The sequence below is a fragment of the Leptodactylus fuscus genome, chromosome 5, assembly GCF_031893055.1.
Source record: "Leptodactylus fuscus isolate aLepFus1 chromosome 5, aLepFus1.hap2, whole genome shotgun sequence".
NCBI classification, from domain to species: Eukaryota; Metazoa; Chordata; class Amphibia; order Anura; family Leptodactylidae; genus Leptodactylus; species Leptodactylus fuscus.
The window spans coordinates 180,894,830-180,917,805 of record NC_134269.1 but is presented as its reverse complement, the minus strand read 5'-3'; the positions used below and the strand labels follow the sequence as shown (position 1 = coordinate 180,917,805).

Here is a 22,976-nt window from a genome sequence, read left to right as displayed (position 1 = left end):
TCTCACAGTATTACTAGGATCTGACACTGATAAGAGATGTAATAGGATGAATAGTAATACAGAGCAGCCCTCACAGTATTACTAGGACCTGACACTGATAAGAGATGTAATAGGATGAATAGTAATCCAGAGCCGCCCTCACAGTATTACTAGGACCTGACACTGATAAGAGATGTAATAGGATGAATAGTAACACAGAGCAGCCCTCACAGTATTACTAGGACCTGACACTGATAAGAGATGTAATAGGATGAATAGTAATACAGAGCGGCCTCACAGTATTACTAGGACCTGACACTGATAAGAGATGTAATAGGATGAATAGTAATACAGAGCGGCCCTCACAGTATTACTAGGACCTGACACTGATAAGAGATGTAATAGGATGAATAGTAATACAGAGCGGCCCTCACAGTATTACTAGGACCTGACACTGATAAGAGATGTAATAGGATGAATAGTAATACAGAGCGGCCTCACAGTATTACTAGGACCTGACACTGATAAGAGATGTAATAGGATGAATAGTAATACAGAGCGGCCCTCACAGTATTACTAGGACCTGACACTAATAAGAGATGTAATAGGATGAATAGTAATACAGAGCAGCCATCACAGTATTACTAGGACCTGACACTGATAAGAGATGTAATAGGATGAATAGTAATACAGAGCGGCCATCACAGTATTACTAGGACCTGACACTGATAAGAGATGTAATAGGATGAATAGTAATACAGAGCCGCCCTCACAGTATTACTAGGACCTGACACTGATAAGAGATGTAATAGGATAAATAGTAATACAGAGCAGCCCTCAGAGTATTACTAGGACCTGACACTGATAAGAGATGTAATAGGATGAATAGTAATACAGAGCCGCCATCACAGTATTACTAGGACCTGACACTGATAAGAGATGTAATAGGATGAATAGTAATACAGAGCCGCCCTCACAGTATTACTAGGACCTGACACTGATAAGAGATGTAATAGGATGAATAGTAATCCAGAGCCGCCCTCACAGTATTACTAGGACCTGACACTGATAAGAGATGTAATAGGATGAATAGTAATACAGAGCAGCCCTCACAGTATTACTAGGACCTGACACTGATAAGAGATGTAATAGGATGAATAGTAATACAGAGCGGCCTCACAGTATTACTAGGCCCTGACACTGATAAGAGATGTAATAGGATGAATAGTAATACAGAGCGGCCCTCACAGTATTACTAGGACCTGAAACTGATAAGAGATGTAATAGGATGAATAGTAATACAGAGCGTCCCTCACAGTATTACTAGGACCTGACACTGATAAGAGATGTAATAGGATGAATAGTAATACAGAGCAGCCCTCACAGTATTACTAGGACCTGACACTGATAAGAGATGTAATAGGATGAATAGTAATACAGAGCGGCCTCACAGTATTACTAGGCCCTGACACTGATAAGAGATGTAATAGGATGAATAGTAATACAGAGCGGCCCTCACAGTATTACTAGGACCTGAAACTGATAAGAGATGTAATAGGATGAATAGTAATACAGAGCGGCCCTCACAGTATTACTAGGACCTGACACTGATAAGAGATGTAATAGGATGAATAGTAATACAGAGCGGCCCTCACAGTATTGCTAGGATCTGACACTAATAAGAGATGTAATAGGATGAATTGTAATACAGAGCAGCCATCACAGTATTACTAGGACCTGACACTGATAAGAGATGTAATAGGATGAATAGTAATACAGAGCAGCCATCACAGTATTACTAGGACCTGACACTGAGAAGAGATGTAATAGGATGAATAGTAATACAGAGCGGCCATCACAGTATTACTAGGACCTGACACTGATAAGAGATGTAATAGGATGAATAGTAATACAGAGCCGCCCTCACAGTATTACTAGGACCTGACACTGATAAGAGATGTAATAGGATAAATAGTAATACAGAGCAGCCCTCACAGTATTACTAGGAACTGACACTGATAAGAGATGTAATAGGATGAATAGTAATACAGAGCCGCCATCACAGTATTACTAGGACCTGACACTGATAAGAGATGTAATAGGATGAATAGTAATACAGAGCCGCCCTCACAGTATTACTAGGACCTGACACTGATAAGAGATGTAATAGGATGAATAGTAATACAGAGCGGCCCTCACAGTATTACTAGGACCTGACACTGATAAGAGATGTAATAGGATGAATAGTAATACAGAGCAGCTCTCACAGTATTACTAGGACCTGACACTGATAAGAGATGTAATAGGATGAATAGTAATACAGAGCCGCCCTCACAGTATTACTAGGACCTTACACTGATAAGAGATGTAATAGGATGAATAGTAATACAGAGCAGCCTCACAGTATTATTAGGCCCTGACACTGATAAGAGATGTAATAGGATGAATAGTAATACAGAGCAGCCCTCACAGTATTACTAGGACCTGACACTGATAAGAGATGTAATAGGATGAATAGTAATACAGAGCAGCCCTCACAGTATTACTAGGACCTGACACTGATAAGAGATGTAATAGGATGAATAGTAATACAGAGCCGCCCTCACAGTATTACTAGGACCTGACACTGATAAGAGATGTAATAGATGAATAGTAATACAGAGCGGCCCTCACAGTATTACTAGGACCTGACACTGATAAGAGATGTAATAGGATGAATAGTAATACAGAGCAGCCTTCACAGTATTACTAGGACCTGACACTGATAAGAGATGTAATAGGATGAATAGTAATACAGAGCAGCCTTCACAGTATTACTAGGACCTGACACTGATAAGAGATGTAATAGGATGAATAGTAATACAGAGCCGCCCTCACAGTATTACTAGGACCTGACACTGATAAGAGATGTAATAAGATGAATAGTAATACAGAGCGGCCCTCACAGTATTACTAGGCCCTGACACTGATAAGAGATGTAATAGGATGAATAGTAATACAGAGCAGCCCTCACAGTATTACTAGGACCTGACACTGATAAGAGATGTAATAGGATGAATAGTAATACAGAGCCGCCCTCACAGTATTACCAGGCCCTGACACTGATAAGAGATGTAATAGGATGAATAGTAATACAGAGCCGCCCTCACAGTATTACTAGGACCTGACACTGATAAGAGATGTAATAGGATGAATAGTAATACAGAGCCGCCCTCACAGTATTACTAGGACCTGACACTGATAAGAGATGTAATAGGATGAATAGTAATACAGAGCGGCCCTCACAGTATTACTAGGACCTGACACTGATAAGAGATGTAATAGGATGAATAGTAATACAGAGCCGCCATCACAGTATTACTAGGCCCTGACACTGATAAGAGATGTAATAGGATGAATAGTAATACAGAGCAGCCCTCACAGTATTACTAGGACCTGACACTGATAAGAGATGTAATAGGATGAATAGTAATACAGAGCGGCCCTCACAGTATTACTAGGACCTGACACTGATAAGAGATGTAATAGGATGAATAGTAATACAGAGCAGCCCTCACAGTATTACTATGTTCTGACACTGATAAGAGATGTAATAGGATGAATAGTAATACAGAGCGGCCCTCACAGTATTACTAGGACCTGACACTGATAAGAGATGTAATAAGATGAATAGTAATACAGAGCGGCCCTCACAGTATTACTAGGACCTGACACTGATAAGAGATGTAATAGGATGAATAGTAATACAGAGCCGCCCTCACAGTATTACTAGGACCTGACTCTGATAAGAGATGTAATAGGATGAATAGTAATACAGAGCCGCCCTCACAGTATTACTAGGACCTGACACTGATAAGAGATGTAATAGGATGAATAGTAATACAGAGCAGCCCTCACAGTATTACTAGGACCTGACTCTGATAAGAGATGTAATAGGATGAATAGTAATACAGAGCCGCCCTCACAGTATTACTAGGACCTGACTCTGATAAGAGATGTAATAGGATGAATAGTAATACAGAGCGCCCTCACAGTATTACTAGGCCCTGACACTGATAAGAGATGTAATAGGATGAATAGTAATACAGAGCCGCCCTCACAGTATTACTAGGACCTGACACTGATAAGAGATGTAATAGGATGAATAGTAATACAGAGCGGCCCTCACAGTATTACTAGGACCTGACACTGATAAGAGATGTAATAGGATGAATAGTAATACAGAGCAGCCCTCACAGTATTACTAGGACCTGACACTGATAAGAGATGTAATAGGATGAATAGTAATACAGAGCGGCCCTCACAGTATTACTATGTCCTGACACTGTTAAGAGATGTAATAGGATGAATAGTAATACAGAGCAGCCCTCACAGTATACTAGGCCCTGACACTGATAAGAGATGTAATAGGATGAATAGTAATACAGAGCAGCGCTCACAGTATTACTAGGACCTGACACTGATAAGAGATGTAATAGGATGAATAGTAATACAGAGCAGCCCTCACAGTATTACTAGGACCTGACACTGATAAGAGATGTAATAGGATGAATAGTAATACAGAGCGGCCCTCACAGTATTACTATGTCCTGACACTGTTAAGAGATGTAATAGGATGAATAGTAATACAGAGCAGCCCTCACAGTATTACTAGGCCCTGACACTGATAAGAGATGTAATAGGATGAATAGTAATACAGAGCGGCCCTCACAGTATTACTATGTCCTGACACTGATAAGAGATGTAATAGGATGAATAGTAATACAGAGCAGCCCTCACAGTATTACTAGGACCTGACACTGATAAGAGATGTAACAGGATGAATAGTAATACAGAGCCGCCCTCACAGTATTACTAGGCCCTGACACTGATAAGAGATGTAATAGGATGAATAGTAATACAGAGCCGCCCTCACAGTATTACTAGGCCCTGACACTGATAAGAGATGTAATAGGATGAATAGTAATACAGAGCGGCCCTCACAGTATTACTATGTCCTGACACTGTTAAGAGATGTAATAGGATGAATAGTAATACAGAGCAGCCCTCACAATATTACTAGGCCCTGACACTGATAAGAGATGTAATAGGATGAATAGTAATACAGAGCAGCCCTCACAGTATTACTAGGACCTGACACTGATAAGAGATGTAATAGGATGAATAGTAATACAGAGCAGCCCTCACAGTATTACTAGGCCCTGACACTGATAAGAGATGTAACAGGATGAATAGTAATACAGAGCAGCCCTCACAGTATTAGTAGGACCTGACACTGATAAGAGATGTAATAGGATGAATAGTAATACAGAGCGGCCCTCACAGTATTACTATGTCCTGACACTGTTAAGAGATGTAATAGGATGAATAGTAATACAGAGCAGCCCTCACAGTATTACTAGGCCCTGACACTGATAAGAGATGTAATAGGATGAATAGTAATACAGAGCGGCCCTCACAGTATTACTAGGCCCTGACACTGATAAGAGATGTAATAGGATGAATAGTAATACAGAGCAGCCATCACAGTATTACTAGGCCCTGACACTGATAAGAGATGTAATAGGATGAATAGTAATACAGAGCGCCCTTACAGTATTACTAGGACCTGACACTGATAAGAGATGTAATAGGATGAATAGTAATACAGAGCAGCCCTCACAGTATTACTAGGACCTGACACTGATAAGAGATGTAATAGGATGAATAGTAATACAGAGCGGCCCTCACAGTATTACTAGGACCTGACACTGATAAGAGATGTAGTAGGATGAATAGTAATACAGAGCGCCCTCACAGTATTACTAGGACCTGACACTGATAAGAGATGTAATAGGATGAATAGTAATACAGAGCCGCCCTCACAGTATTACTAGGACCTGACACTGATAAGAGATGTAATAGGATGAATAGTAATACAGAGCAGCCCTCACAGTATTACTAGGACCTGACACTGATAAGAGATGTAATAGGATGAATAGTAATACAGAGCCGCCATCACAGTATTACTAGGACCTGACACTGATAAGAGATGTAATAGGATGAATAGTAATACAGAGCCGCCCTCACAGTATTACTAGGACCTGACACTGATAAGAGATGTAATAGGATGAATAGTAATACAGAGCGGCCCTCACAGTATTACTAGGACCTGACACTGATAAGAGATGTAATAGGATGAATAGTAATACAGAGCAGCTCTCACAGCATTACTAGGACCTGACACTGATAAGAGATGTAATAGGATGAATAGTAATACAGAGCCGCCCTCACAGTATTACTAGGACCTGACACTGATAAGAGATGTAATAGGATGAATAGTAATACAGAGCAGCCCTCACAGTATTACTAGGACCTGACACTGATAAGAGATGTAATAGGATGAATAGTAATACAGAGCCGCCATCACAGTATTACTAGGACCTGACACTGATAAGAGATGTAATAGGATGAATAGTAATACAGAGCCGCCATCACAGTATTACTAGGTCCTGACACTGATAAGAGATGTAATAGATGAATCGTAATACAGAGCGGCCCTCACAGTATTACTAGGACCTGACACTGATAAGAGATGTAATAGGATGAATAGTAATACAGAGCGGCCCTCACAGTATTACTATGTTCTGACACTGATAAGAGATGTAATAGGATGAATAGTAATACAGAGCCGCCCTCACAGTATTACTAGGACCTGACACTGATAAGAGATGTAATAGGATGAATAGTAATACAGAGCCGCCCTCACAGTATTACTAGGACCTGACACTGATAAGAGATGTAATAGGATGAATAGTAATACAGAGCAGCCCTCACAGTATTACTAGGACCTGACACTGATAAGAGATGTAATAGGATGAATAGTAATACAGAGCCGCCCTCACAGTATTACTAGGACCTGACACTGATAAGAGATGTAATAGGATGAATAGTAATACAGAGCAGCCTCACAGTATTACTAGGACCTGACACTGATAAGAGATGTAATAGGATGAATAGTAATACAGAGCAGCCCTCACAGTATTACTAGGACCTGACACTGATAAGAGATGTAATAGGATGAATAGTAATACAGAGCCGCCCTCACAGTATTACTATGTCCTGACACTGATAAGAGATGTAATAGGATGAATAGTAATACAGAGCCGCCCTCACAGTATTACTAGGACCTGACACTGATAAGAGATGTAATAGGATGAATAGTAATACAGAGCCGCCCTCACAGTATTACTAGGACCTGACACTGATAAGAGATGTAATAGGATGAATAGTAATACAGAGCGGCCCTCACAGTATTACTAGGACCTGACACTGATAAGAGATGTAATAGGATGAATAGTAATACAGAGCGCCCTCACAGTATTACTAGGACCTGACACTGATAAGAGATGTAATAGGATGAATAGTAATACAGAGCAGCCCTCACAGTATTACTAGGACCTGACACTGATAAGAGATGTAATAGGATGAATAGTAATACAGAGCGGCCCTCACAGTATTACTAGGACCTGACACTGATAAGAGATGTAGTAGGATGAATAGTAATACAGAGCGCCCTCACAGTATTACTAGGACCTGACACTGATAAGAGATGTAATAGGATGAATAGTAATACAGAGCAGCCCTCACAGTATTACTAGGACCTGACACTGACAAGAGATGTAATAGGATGAATAGTAATACAGAGCAGCCCTCACAGTATTACTAGGACCTGACACTGATAAGAGATGTAATAGGATGAATAGTAATACAGAGCAGCCCTCACAGTATTACTAGGACCTGACTCTGATAAGAGATGTAATAGGATGAATAGTAATACAGAGCCGCCCTCACAGTATTACTAGGACCTGACTCTGATAAGAGATGTAATAGGATGAATAGTAATACAGAGCGGCCCTCACAGTATTACTAGGCCCTGACACTGATAAGAGATGTAATAGGATGAATAGTAATACAGAGCCGCCCTCACAGTATTACTAGGACCTGACACTGATAAGAGATGTAATAGGATGAATAGTAATACAGAGCGGCCCTCACAGTATTACTAGGACCTGACACTGATAAGAGATGTAATAGGATGAATAGTAATACAGAGCAGCCCTCACAGTATTACTAGGACCTGACACTGATAAGAGATGTAATAGGATGAATAGTAATACAGAGCGGCCCTCACAGTATTACTATGTCCTGACACTGTTAAGAGATGTAATAGGATGAATAGTAATACAGAGCAGCCCTCACAGTATTACTAGGCCCTGACACTGATAAGAGATGTAATAGGATGAATAGTAATACAGAGCGGCCCTCACAGTATTACTATGTCCTGACACTGATAAGAGATGTAATAGGATGAATAGTAATACAGAGCGGCCCTCACAGTATTACTATGTCCTGACACTGTTAAGAGATGTAATAGGATGAATAGTAATACAGAGCAGCCCTCACAATATTACTAGGCCCTGACACTGATAAGAGATGTAATAGGATGAATAGTAATACAGAGCAGCCCTCACAGTATTACTAGGACCTGACACTGATAAGAGATGTAATAGGATGAATAGTAATACAGAGCAGCCCTCACAGTATTACTAGGCCCTGACACTGATAAGAGATGTAACAGGATGAATAGTAATACAGAGCAGCCCTCACAGTATTAGTAGGACCTGACACTGATAAGAGATGTAATAGGATGAATAGTAATACAGAGCGGCCCTCCAGTATTACTATGTCCTGACACTGTTAAGAGATGTAATAGGATGAATAGTAATACAGAGCAGCCCTCACAGTATTACTAGGCCCTGACACTGATAAGAGATGTAATAGGATGAATAGTAATACAGAGCGGCCCTCACAGTATTACTAGGCCCTGACACTGATAAGAGATGTAATAGGATGAATAGTAATACAGAGCGGCCATCACAGTATTACTAGGCCCTGACACTGATAAGAGATGTAATAGGATGAATAGTAATACAGAGCGCCCTTACAGTATTACTAGGACCTGACACTGATAAGAGATGTAATAGGATGAATAGTAATACAGAGCAGCCCTCACAGTATTACTAGGACCTGACACTGATAAGAGATGTAATAGGATGAATAGTAATACAGAGCGGCCCTCACAGTATTACTAGGACCTGACACTGATAAGAGATGTAGTAGGATGAATAGTAATACAGAGCGCCCTCACAGTATTACTAGGACCTGACACTGATAAGAGATGTAATAGGATGAATAGTAATACAGAGCAGCCCTCACAGTATTACTAGGACCTGACACTGATAAGAGATGTAATAGGATGAATAGTAATACAGAGCAGCCCTCACAGTATTACTAGGACCTGACACTGATAAGAGATGTAATAGGATGAATAGTAATACAGAGCCGCCATCACAGTATTACTAGGACCTGACACTGATAAGAGATGTAATAGGATGAATAGTAATACAGAGCCGCCCTCACAGTATTACTAGGACCTGACACTGATAAGAGATGTAATAGGATGAATAGTAATACAGAGCGGCCCTCACAGTATTACTAGGACCTGACACTGATAAGAGATGTAATAGGATGAATAGTAATACAGAGCAGCTCTCACAGCATTACTAGGACCTGACACTGATAAGAGATGTAATAGGATGAATAGTAATACAGAGCCGCCCTCACAGTATTACTAGGACCTGACACTGATAAGAGATGTAATAGGATGAATAGTAATACAGAGCAGCCCTCACAGTATTACTAGGACCTGACACTGATAAGAGATGTAATAGGATGAATAGTAATACAGAGCCGCCATCACAGTATTACTAGGACCTGACACTGATAAGAGATGTAATAGGATGAATAGTAATACAGAGCCGCCATCACAGTATTACTAGGACCTGACACTGATAAGAGATGTAATAGGATGAATCGTAATACAGAGCGGCCCTCACAGTATTACTAGGACCTGACACTGATAAGAGATGTAATAGGATGAATAGTAATACAGAGCGGCCCTCACAGTATTACTATGTTCTGACACTGATAAGAGATGTAATAGGATGAATAGTAATACAGAGCCGCCCTCACAGTATTACTAGGACCTGACACTGATAAGAGATGTAATAGGATGAATAGTAATACAGAGCCGCCCTCACAGTATTACTAGGACCTGACACTGATAAGAGATGTAATAGGATGAATAGTAATACAGAGCAGCCCTCACAGTATTACTAGGACCTGACACTGATAAGAGATGTAATAGGATGAATAGTAATACAGAGCCGCCCTCACAGTATTACTAGGACCTGACACTGATAAGAGATGTAATAGGATGAATAGTAATACAGAGCAGCCCTCACAGTATTACTAGGACCTGACACTGATAAGAGATGTAATAGGATGAATAGTAATACAGAGCAGCCCTCACAGTATTACTAGGACCTGACACTGATAAGAGATGTAATAGGATGAATAGTAATACAGAGCCGCCCTCACAGTATTACTAGGACCTGACAATGATAAGAGATGTAATAGGATGAATAGTAATACAGAGCGGCCATCACAGTATTACTAGGCCCTGACACTGATAAGAGATGTAATAGGATGAATAGTAATACAGAGCGCCCTTACAGTATTACTAGGACCTGACACTGATAAGAGATGTAATAGGATGAATAGTAATACAGAGCAGCCCTCACAGTATTACTAGGACCTGACACTGATAAGAGATGTAATAGGATGAATAGTAATACAGAGCGGCCCTCACAGTATTACTAGGACCTGACATTGATAAGAGATGTAGTAGGATGAATAGTAATACAGAGCGCCCTCACAGTATTACTAGGACCTGACACTGATAAGAGATGTAATAGGATGAATAGTAATACAGAGCAGCCCTCACAGTATTACTAGGACCTGACACTGATAAGAGATGTAATAGGATGAATAGTAATACAGAGCAGCCCTCACAGTATTACTAGGACCTGACACTGATAAGAGATGTAATAGGATGAATAGTAATACAGAGCCGCCATCACAGTATTACTAGGACCTGACACTGATAAGAGATGTAATAGGATGAATAGTAATACAGAGCCGCCCTCACAGTATTACTAGGACCTGACACTGATAAGAGATGTAATAGGATGAATAGTAATACAGAGCGGCCCTCACAGTATTACTAGGACCTGACACTGATAAGAGATGTAATAGGATGAATAGTAATACAGAGCAGCTCTCACAGCATTACTAGGACCTGACACTGATAAGAGATGTAATAGGATGAATAGTAATACAGAGCCGCCCTCACAGTATTACTAGGACCTGACACTGATAAGAGATGTAATAGGATGAATAGTAATACAGAGCAGCCGTCACAGTATTACTAGGACCTGACACTGATAAGAGATGTAATAGGATGAATAGTAATACAGAGCCGCCATCACAGTATTACTAGGACCTGACACTGATAAGAGATGTAATAGGATGAATAGTAATACAGAGCCGCCATCACAGTATTACTAGGACCTGACACTGATAAGAGATGTAATAGGATGAATCGTAATACAGAGCGGCCCTCACAGTATTACTAGGACCTGACACTGATAAGAGATGTAATAGGATGAATAGTAATACAGAGCGGCCCTCACAGTATTACTATGTTCTGACACTGATAAGAGATGTAATAGGATGAATAGTAATACAGAGCCGCCCTCACAGTATTACTAGGACCTGACACTGATAAGAGATGTAATAGGATGAATAGTAATACAGAGCCGCCCTCACAGTATTACTAGGACCTGACACTGATAAGAGATGTAATAGGATGAATAGTAATACAGAGCAGCCCTCACAGTATTACTAGGACCTGACACTGATAAGAGATGTAATAGGATGAATAGTAATACAGAGCCGCCCTCACAGTATTACTAGGACCTGACACTGATAAGAGATGTAATAGGATGAATAGTAATACAGAGCAGCCCTCACAGTATTACTAGGACCTGACACTGATAAGAGATGTAATAGGATGAATAGTAATACAGAGCAGCCCTCACAGTATTACTAGGACCTGACACTGATAAGAGATGTAATAGGATGAATAGTAATACAGAGCCGCCCTCACAGTATTACTAGGACCTGACAATGATAAGAGATGTAATAGGATGAATAGTAATACAGAGCCGCCCTCACAGTATTACTAGGACCTGACACTGATAAGAGATGTAATAGGATGAATAGTAATACAGAGCGGCCCTCACAGTATTACTAGGACCTGACACTGATAAGAGATGTAATAGGATGAATAGTAATACAGAGCGCCCTCACAGTATTACTAGGACCTGACACTGATAAGAGATGTAATAGGATGAATAGTAATACAGAGCAGCCCTCACAGTATTACTAGGACCTGACACTGATAAGAGATGTAATAGGATGAATAGTAATACAGAGCGGCCCTCACAGTATTACTAGGACCTGACACTGATAAGAGATGTAATAGGATGAATAGTAATACAGAGCGCCCTCACAGTATTACTAGGACCTGACACTGATAAGAGATGTAATAGGATGAATAGTAATACAGAGCAGCCCTCACAGTATTACTAGGACCTGACACTGACAAGAGATGTAATAGGATGAATAGTAATACAGAGCAGCCCTCACAGTATTACTAGGACCTGACACTGATAAGAGATGTAATAGGATGAATAGTAATACAGAGCGGCCCTCACAGTATTACTAGGACCTGACACTGATGAGAGATGTAATAGGATGAATAGTAATACAGAGCAGCCCTCACAGTATTACTAGGACCTGACACTGATAAGAGATGTAATAGGATGAATAGTAATACAGAGCAGCCCTCACAGTATTACTAGGACCTGACACTGATAAGAGATGTAATAGGATGAATAGTAATACAGAGCCGCCCTCACAGTATTACTAGGACCTGACACTGATAAGAGATGTAATAGGATGAATAGTAATACAGAGCAGCCCTCACAGTATTACTATGTCCTGACACTGATAAGAGATGTAATAGGATGAATAGTAATACAGAGCAGCCCTCACAGTATTACTAGGACCTGACACTGATAAGAGATGTAATAGGATGAATAGTAATACAGAGCAGCCCTCACAGTATTACTAGGACCTGACACTGATAAGAGATGTAATAGGATGAATAGTAATACAGAGCAGCCCTCACAGTACTACTATGTCCTGACACTGATAAGAGATGTAATAGGATGAATAGTAATACAGAGCAGCCCTCACAGTATTACTAGGACCTGACACTGATAAGAGATGTAATAGGATGAATAGTAATACAGAGCAGCCCTCACAGTATTACTAGGACCTGACACTGATAAGAGATGTAATAGGATGAATAGTAATACAGAGCCGCCCTCACAGTATTACTAGGACCTGACACTGATAAGAGATGTAATAGGATGAATAGTAATACAGAGCAGCCCTCACAGTATTACTAGGACCTGACACTGATAAGAGATGTAATAGGATGAATAGTAATACAGAGCAGTCCTCACAGTATTACTAGGACCTGACACTGATAAGAGATGTAATAGGATGAATAGTAATACAGAGCAGCCCTCACAGTATTACTAGGACCTGACACTGATAAGAGATGTAATAGGATGAATAGTAATACAGAGCCGCCATCACAGTATTACTAGGCCCTGACACTGATAAGAGATGTAATAGGATGAATAGTAATACAGAGCGGCCCTCACAGTATTACTATGTCCTGACACTGATAAAAGATGTAATAGGATGAATAGTAATACAGAGCGGCCCTCACAGTATTACTAGGCCCTGACACTGATAAGAGATGTAATAGGATGAATAGTAATACAGAGCCGCCCTCACATTATTACTAGGACCTGACACTGATAAGAGATGTAATAGGATGAATAGTAATACAGAGCCGCCCTCACAGTATTACTAGGACCTGACACTGATAAGAGATGTAATAGGATGAATAGTAATACAGAGCCGCCCTCACAGTATTACTAGGACCTGACACTGATAAGAGATGTAATAGGATGAATAGTAATACAGAGCCGCCCTCACAGTATTACTAGGACCTGACACTGATAAGAGATGTAATAGGATGAATAGTAATACAGAGCAGCCCTCACAGTATTATTAGGCCCTGACACTGATAAGAGATGTAATAGGATGAATAGTAATACAGAGCAGCCCTCACAGTATTACTAGGACCTGACACTGATAAGAGATGTAATAGGATGAATAGTAATACAGAGCAGCCCTCACAGTATTACTAGGACCTGACACTGATAAGAGATGTAATAGGATGAATAGTAATACAGAGCCGCCCTCACAGTATTACTAGGACCTGACACTGATAAGAGATGTAATAAGATGAATAGTAATACAGAGCGGCCCTCACAGTATTACTAGGACCTGACACTGATAAGAGATGTAATAGGATGAATAGTAATACAGAGCAGCCTTCACAGTATTACTAGGACCTGACACTGATAAGAGATGTAATAGGATGAATAGTAATACAGAGCAGCCTTCACAGTATTACTAGGACCTGACACTGATAAGAGATGTAATAGGATGAATAGTAATACAGAGCCGCCCTCACAGTATTACTAGGACCTGACACTGATAAGAGATGTAATAGGATGAATAGTAATACAGAGCGGCCCTCACAGTATTACTAGGACCTGACACTGATAAGAGATGTAGTAGGATGAATAGTAATACAGAGCCGCCATCACAGTATTACTAGGCCCTGACACTGATAAGAGATGTAATAGGATGAATAGTAATACAGAGCGGCCCTCACAGTATTACTAGGACCTGACACTGATAAGAGATGTAATAAGATGAATAGTAATACAGAGCGGCCCTCACAGTATTACTAGGACCTGACACTGATAAGAGATGTAATAGGATGAATAGTAATACAGAGCCGCCCTCACAGTATTACTAGGACCTGACTCTGATAAGAGATGTAATAGGATGAATAGTAATACAGAGCCGCCCTCACAGTATTACTAGGACCTGACACTGATAAGAGATGTAATAGGATGAATAGTAATACAGAGCAGCCCTCACAGTATTACTAGGACCTGACTCTGATAAGAGATGTAATAGGATGAATAGTAATACAGAGCCGCCCTCACAGTATTACTAGGACCTGACTCTGATAAGAGATGTAATAGGATGAATAGTAATACAGAGCGGCCCTCACAGTATTACTTGGCCATGACACTGATAAGAGATGTAATAGGATGAATAGTAATACAGAGCCGCCCTCACAGTATTACTAGGACCTGACACTGATAAGAGATGTAATAGGATGAATAGTAATACAGAGCGGCCCTCACAGTATTACTAGGACCTGACACTGATAAGAGATGTAATAGGATGAATAGTAATACAGAGCAGCCCTCACAGTATTACTAGGACCTGACACTGATAAGAGATGTAATAGGATGAATAGTAATACAGAGCGGCCCTCACAGTATTACTATGTCCTGACACTGTTAAGAGATGTAATAGGATGAATAGTAATACAGAGCAGCCCTCACAGTATACTAGGCCCTGACACTGATAAGAGATGTAATAGGATGAATAGTAATACAGAGCAGCCCTCACAGTATTACTAGGACCTGACACTGATAAGAGATGTAATAGGATGAATAGTAATACAGAGCAGCCCTCACAGTATTACTAGGACCTGACACTGATAAGAGATGTAATAGGATGAATAGTAATACAGAGCGGCCCTCACAGTATTACTATGTCCTGACACTGTTAAGAGATGTAATAGGATGAATAGTAATACAGAGCAGCCCTCACAGTATTACTAGGCCCTGACACTGATAAGAGATGTAATAGGATGAATAGTAATACAGAGCGGCCCTCACAGTATTACTATGTCCTGACACTGATAAGAGATGTAATAGGATGAATAGTAATACAGAGCAGCCCTCACAGTATTACTAGGACCTGACACTGATAAGAGATGTAACAGGATGAATAGTAATACAGAGCCGCCCTCACAGTATTACTAGGCCCTGACACTGATAAGAGATGTAATAGGATGAATAGTAATACAGAGCCGCCCTCACAGTATTACTAGGCCCTGACACTGATAAGAGATGTAATAGGATGAATAGTAATACAGAGCGGCCCTCACAGTATTACTATGTCCTGACACTGTTAAGAGATGTAATAGGATGAATAGTAATACAGAGCAGCCCTCACAGTATTACTAGGCCCTGACACTGATAAGAGATGTAATAGGATGAATAGTAATACAGAGCAGCCCTCACAGTATTACTAGGACCTGACACTGATAAGAGATGTAATAGGATGAATAGTAATACAGAGCAGCCCTCACAGTATTACTAGGCCCTGACACTGATAAGAGATGTAACAGGATGAATAGTAATACAGAGCAGCCCTCACAGTATTACTAGGACCTGACACTGATAAGAGATGTAATAGGATGAATAGTAATACAGAGCGGCCCTCACAGTATTACTATGTCCTGACACTGTTAAGAGATGTAATAGGATGAATAGTAATACAGAGCAGCCCTCACAGTATTACTAGGCCCTGACACTGATAAGAGATGTAATAGGATGAATAGTAATACAGAGCGGCCCTCACAGTATTACTAGGCCCTGACACTGATAAGAGATGTAATAGGATGAATAGTAATACAGAGCGGCCATCACAGTATTACTATGTCCTGACACTGATAAGAGATGTAATAGGATGAATAGTAATACAGAGCGGCCCTCACAGTATTACTATGTCCTGACACTGATAAGAGATGTAATAGGATGAATAGTAATACAGAGCAGCCCTCACAGTATTACTAGGACCTGACACTGATAAGAGATGTAATAGGATGAATAGTAATACAGAGCCGCCCTCACAGTATTACTAGGACCTGACACTGATAAGAGATGTAATAGGATGACTAGTAATACAGAGCAGCCCTCACAGTATTACTAGGCCCTGACACTGATAAGAGATGTAATAGGATGAATAGTAATACAGAGCGGCCCTCACAGTATTACTAGGACCTGACACTGATAAGAGATGTAATAGGATGAATAGTAATACAGAGCAGCCCTCACAGTATTACTAGGACCTGACACTGATAAGAGATGTAATAGGATGAATAGTAATACAGAGCCGCCCTCACAGTATTACTAGGACCTGACACTGATAAGAGATGTAATAGGATGAATAGTAATACAGGGCGGCCCTCACAGTATTACTAGGACCTGACACTGATAAGAGATGTAATAGGATGAATAGTAATACAGAGCGGCCCTCACAGTATTACTAGGACCTGACACTGATAAGAGATGTAATAGGATGAATAGTAATACAGAGCGGCCATCACAGTATTACTAGGACCTGACACTGATAAGAGATGTAATAGGATGAATAGTAATACAGAGCGGCCCTCACAGTATTACTAGGACCTGACACTGATAAGAGATGTAATAGGATGAATAGTAATACAGAGCCGCCCTCACAGTATTACTAGGACCTGACACTGATAAGAGATGTAATAGGATGACTAGTAATACAGAGCAGCCCTCACAGTATTACTAGGCCCTGACACTGATAAGAGATGTAATAGGATGAATAGTAATACAGAGCGGCCCTCACAGTATTACTAGGACCTGACACTGATAAGAGATGTAATAGGATGAATAGTAATACAGAGCAGCCCTCACAGTATTACTAGGACCTGACACTGATAAGAGATGTAATAGGATGAATAGTAATACAGAGCCGCCCTCACAGTATTACTAGGACCTGACACTGATAAGAGATGTAATAGGATGAATAGTAATACAGGGCGGCCCTCACAGTATTACTAGGACCTGACACTGATAAGAGATGTAATAGGATGAATAGTAATACAGGGCGGCCCTCACAGTATTACTAGGACCTGACACTGATAAGAGATGTAATAGGATGAATAGTAATACAGAGCAGCCCTCACAGTATTACTAGGACCTGACACTGATAAGAGATGTAATAGGATGAATAGTAATACAGAGCGGCCCTCACATTAATACTATGTCCTGACACTGATAAGAGATGTAATAGGATGAATAGTAATACAGAGCGGCCATCACAGTATTACTAGGACCTGACACTGATAAGAGATGTAATAGGATGAATAGTAATACAGAGCGGCCCTCACAGTATTACTAGGACCTGACACTGATAAGAGATGTAATAGGATGAATAGTAATACAGAGCCGCCCTCACAGTATTACTAGGACCTGACACTGATAAGAGATGTAATAGGATGACTAGTAATACAGAGCAGCCCTCACAGTATTACTAGGCCCTGACACTGATAAGAGATGTAATAGGATGAATAGTAATACAGAGCAGCCCTCACAGCATTACTAGGACCTGACACTGATAAGAGATGTAATAGGATGACTAGTAATACAGAGCAGCCCTCACAGTATTACTAGGCCCTGACACTGATAAGAGATGTAATAGGATGAATAGTAATACAGAGCAGCCCTCACAGCATTACTAGGACCTGACACTGATAAGAGATGTAATAGGATGAATAGTAATACAGAGCGGCCCTCACAGTATTACTAGGACCTGACACTGATAAGAGATGTAATAGGATGAATAGTAATACAGAGCCGCCCTCACAGTATTACTAGGACCTGACACTGATAAGAGATGTAATAGGATGACTAGTAATACAGAGCAGCCCTCACAGTATTACTAGGCCCTGACACTGATAAGAGATGTAATAGGATGAATAGTAATACAGAGCGGCCCTCACAGTATTACTAGGACCTGACACTGATAAGAGATGTAATAGGATGAATAGTAATACAGAGCAGCCCTCACAGTATTACTAGGACCTGACACTGATAAGAGATGTAATAGGATGAATAGTAATACAGAGCCGCCCTCACAGTATTACTAGGACCTGACACTGATAAGAGATGTAATAGGATGAATAGTAATACAGGGCGGCCCTCACAGTATTACTAGGACCTGACACTGATAAGAGATGTAATAGGATGAATAGTAATACAGGGCGGCCCTCACAGTATTACTAGGACCTGACACTGATAAGAGATGTAATAGGATGAATAGTAATACAGAGCAGCCCTCACAGTATTACTAGGACCTGACACTGATAAGAGATGTAATAGGATGAATAGTAATACAGAGCGGCCCTCACATTAATACTATGTCCTGACACTGATAAGAGATGTAATAGGATGAATAGTAATACAGAGCGGCCATCACAGTATTACTAGGACCTGACACTGATAAGAGATGTAATAGGATGAATAGTAATACAGAGCGGCCCTCACAGTATTACTAGGACCTGACACTGATAAGAGATGTAATAGGATGAATAGTAATACAGAGCCGCCCTCACAGTATTACTAGGACCTGACACTGATAAGAGATGTAATAGGATGACTAGTAATACAGAGCCGCCCTCACAGTATTACTAGGACCTGACACTGATAAGAGATGTAATAGGATGAATAGTAATACAGAGCCGCCCTCACAGTATTACTAGGACCTGACACTGATAAGAGATGTAATAGGATGACTAGTAATACAGAGCCGCCCTCACAGTATTACTAGGACCTGAAGGAGCCGCCTCACAGGCAGACTTGTGGAGTTGCCATAGCAACCAATCAGAGCTCAGCTTTCACTTTACCTCAGCAGCTTCAGTGATGAAAGCTCCTGTATAATACAGATATCACATTTCCCCATTATATGTATAGGGCCTAACTTCGGGGGCCCAAATTTCATGTTGGGGGGATGCTAGAAAGATGTAATATGCGCAGTATTCTGCTCCTGTGTGTGGAGAGGGGGCGTGCCAAATTTCACCCAAATTGGGCGAGACCTGTGGATTTGTATAGAGCAGATACTACAGGAGTTTTATAGATGAAACTATAACAGGGCAGTAGAAAATTGCTCGTACAGAGCCAATAGCAAGGAGGGAAAGGGGAGGATTGGGAAGCAAATTGTGTGATGATTTCTCTAATATGATTCTGAGTAAGAGAGTAGAGATGTATCTAAGAAGGGGGAAGAGAAGAGGAAAGTGGATAAGAAGAAGCGTCAGGAAATGGAAGTAGAAGTAAGAAGGGAAGATGAACAGGAAGAAATACATTAGTATGTTAGTACGAGAAGGAACAAAGAGGGGGGAGGGGGTAGTTAATAGGTGAAGAAAATGGGCAGGTGCAAAAGAATTGGGGCCGGATGATGGAGGGTGGGTCTGAAAAACGGGTAGAGAGTCGGGTCAAGGTAGGTACAAGGAGAAAAACTCAAAGCTGCAGACTTTTCCATGGAGTCCAGATTTTAACAAATTTATCATGTAGCCTTGCCTTCTAGCTGGATAACTCCTCGAATTGAGAGATTGCATTGACTTTTGCAATCCATTCAGCTCTAGTGGGGGATTCAGCACTAAGCCACTTAGATGGAATAAGTTGGTTAGCGGCTGACAGGAGAAGAGAGATTAGGTTTGTTCTTGAGGGGGTGTAGCTGGAGGATTTTACAGAGAGGAGTACTATTGTTGGTGTGAGTTCAAAAGCATGAGAGGAGAAGCGACGGATAACATCTTGAACATCATCCCAAAAACCCCGGATCCTGGGACATGACCACCAGATGTGGGAGAGTGTTCCGCAACTCGCTTTGCATCTCCAACATACATCAGAGTCTGCTAGTTTTAGTTTGTGTAACCTGTGAGGCGTTTGTATCGGTGGAATATCCAAAATACGCCATACATTTGATAAGTCCTCCGGAGTTCGAACACAAATCCTGCGCACTTGTCTCAATATGGCGAGACCGAAAAGAAAAAGCTATGCATACTGTATCCCCTTGTCTCACAACGCTTCCAAAAGTGGTTTAAGCATGCAACGTTTGGCTAGGGTAGTTGGGGCTAGATCCTGAAAAACCTGAATCTCTGTCCCTTTATGCATTAGTGGTCTTTTTTCTCTAGCTGCTTGTAACAGACAGGTAGTGTCCACAGAGGTGATAAGGCCACATATAATATCCCTTGGTGGCTCAGCTGGAGGTGGTTTTGGGCGTATTGCTTTATGTACCCTCTCTATTTGCACCGCTGCAGAACGATCTGGGCCTACCAATGTTTTGATAATAGACACCATTACCTCTTGTAGGACCTCCGGTGAGTTAGATTTAGGGAGGTCTTTGATGCACAGGTTTTTCTGTGATTACGATTCTCCAAATCCTCTAGGATGTCGTACATACGGTTCAGGTGAGCGTGGTGGCTGATGACATGTTGTTCCACTCATGTAGAATGCTCTGATAATGACAAACAGTCCGTTTCTAGTGAGTCCATGCAGCCCACCATTGATTGCAGGTCGAACTGCATATCTGAGAGCTCTTTCAGAACTTGAGGTATAGCCTGTGCTAAAGCCTTAAGCAGGAAGGACTTCGTTATAGCGCTGGATATGGTGTCTAAGCGCTCCACACCCGAGGTGCTGTCAAGGTGCGAGTCCTCTACTGCATCCTCGGGCGGGTCCTCTGGTGTCATCTTGCGCGCCATACTCAGTGATTGCAGTGATTTCTTTGTAAAGAATTTATGTACCTCCGCAGCATTCATTTTGTTTGTCGGTGTACTTGGAGGTTCCCCTCCTCTGTCCCTTGTGATCTTGCCCATTCTGCTTGCTGGAGACATGGTAGCGAAGGCTTTTTGGCTGTTTAGGTAATGGAGCTGCAGGCTCAGACGTCCATTGGCTTTGACGGTTAGGCTCCGCCCCTCTGCACATCTTTTTTTTAAAGGGGTTGTCCCATCACAAGGATCCTATCTATACTGCTTGTTAATGTGCAGGTCCATGGATTCAGAAGGGTGTGGTGGGTGATCAGCAGATGGCAGCAAGGAGTCAAAGCGTAGTTGTAAGGTCCGGATCATCGACAAGAGGGCAACGCAGTACAGTGGGAAATCCAAAGGGAAAAGTCAGGCAGGCCGAGTCGGTAAAATGAGCGGTAGAGCAGTACAAAAACGGTGTTCAGGAAGCAGAGGTCTAGAGGCAAGCTGAGGTCATAAACTGGAGCAGGCACAGTACACAAATAAGGAGGCAAAGGCAAGGTCAGAGGTCAAAGCAAGGAGGTCAGAACACAGACAATCAGGACAGGAGAAACACTTACTACCAGGACAAAGAATACAACTGAATAGCAAGCAGCGGTCTGGAGCCACAATCCTCCAGCCCTCCACTAGACCGAAAACTAGAAGTCCCCTGTCCAGTTCAGGAGGAGTGTGGATCTGGAATAGGTTTCAGCCACAGTTGTGGGTCCTGAGGCTCATTACTGGCCCGTAAAAGGTTTCAGAGCCTGCACTTCAGGGCAGATCTAGGAAGTGAGGAGGCAGCTGGGTCTGTCCTGTAACCGTTTTTGTAGAGGTCACTGAAGTAATTGAGCCAGATGTTGCCGTTTTGGATGTGGAGGTTTTTTTTTTTTTTAGGGGGTCTCTGCCCGGGTCCATGTCTCTAGGAGGATTTGGATGTCAGTGTCGGTCTATGAGGTCTGGATCATTTGGTTTGGATCCAAAGGCTGAGGCATTCAGCCCTTGTATGTTCCAGCTACTGATAGTCAGTGGTGTTATCTTTGGTGGGTATACCTTGTAATGAGCTGTCCTGCAGAGGACGGGTTGGATTCATGACTATTGGCCATGTTGTGGATGTTGGGTCCAGTCGTGCCAAATAGCTGCACAGAGTGCTGAGCAGGGACTTTATCTCCTCCATGTCTGTGCTTTGTGTTGCAGATGTTGGGGATGGGTTAAAGTAGCTACTAAGATAATGTGATGAATTTAGTAAAAAAAAAACCTGCTGTTAAAATGGACAAAATAATCAGTTTTTATCAGCCTTTTTCCATCTGTTTGGCCATGAAAATGACCAAAAATCGAACATGTCCTACTTTTTGTTATTTCATATGCTTTTCTTTGTTCTAAA

The 22,976-nt window shown here is 41.3% G+C and overlaps 1 protein-coding gene across 1 annotated transcript in view; it reads right to left on the bottom strand.

Annotated features, from left to right (window-relative positions):
• Nucleotides 1-22,976, bottom strand: part of SLC23A1 (solute carrier family 23 member 1) — a 171,555-nt gene that overhangs the window by 70,363 nt on the left and 78,216 nt on the right. The window lies entirely within an intron of this gene.